Raw genomic sequence first — 872 nt, forward strand, 5'->3', positions numbered from 1 at the left:
TCAAGTGCGGCCAGGTGCTGCACCACTGAATCATAGCCCAGCCCTGTCAAGGCGCTTTGGTCTGCTTTCCTTCCGGGAGCTTTATGGAATTGGGTCTTAAATGTGTTAGACTTAACTCTTATTCTTGGTTGACTTCCTATCTTCCCACACCTATATCTACATTTCTCAGAACAGTAGGCTCCTTTGAAAAAAATTCCTGGCACTCCCTTTGGAGCCTCATCGGCAGATCTGTAAAAGGGAAGATTCTGAAGACCCATTTAATGATTCTATTTTGGGATTTTTCCTGGATGAGCGCTGGGATCTGCGGCTTTGCGGAAGGTAAGGACAACTGTGGGAAGAGTGTCTGAGGTCTTTCGTACAGAAGCTAACAATAAAAAAGTTCAGAAACAAAATTTCATGATGCCAAGTTAAATGCAAAGGTATAAACCATTACATGGAATAGTGTAAAACAAAGCTCGTCGTCGGGGGTGTAGCTCAGTGGTAGAGCGCGTGCTTAGCATGCACGAGGCCCTGGGTTCGATCCCCAGCACCTCCATTCCTGTGTCTTTCGGTGGCTTCTGCCAGCTAGAAGAGGTTGTTTCACCTAACGTTTTAAAGCTGTGCTTCTCCCATTCGCAGGGATGTAAACTGTTCCTTCTTTATTCATCTTTTCAACGGCTCATCTCTTCCCATATCATGACTGCCTCTATGCAAGGGAAGGGCTGTGAGACCATGTACGGAAATACAACTGCGACCTCAAGACATCCTAAAGCCACACTCTCCGGTGCGCTCATTTCTCATTATTATTAAGATACTAGTAAGAAAAAGACCGAAAGAGGAGAGAAAGGCTTTCAGAAAAGCTTCACACACACACACACACACACACACACACA

General features: G+C 45.4%; 1 non-coding gene across 1 annotated transcript; it reads left to right on the plus strand.

The window, feature by feature from the left end:
- Window positions 1-463: 463 nt before the first annotated feature.
- On the plus strand, window positions 464-535 carry Trnaa-agc. The gene has a single exon. It is a non-coding gene; the product is annotated as a tRNA-Ala (tRNA).
- The last annotated feature ends 337 nt before the right edge of the window (window positions 536-872 follow it).

Source organism: Onychomys torridus, chromosome 5 (genome assembly GCF_903995425.1).
Source record: "Onychomys torridus chromosome 5, mOncTor1.1, whole genome shotgun sequence".
Lineage (NCBI taxonomy): Eukaryota > Metazoa > Chordata > Mammalia > Rodentia > Cricetidae > Onychomys > Onychomys torridus.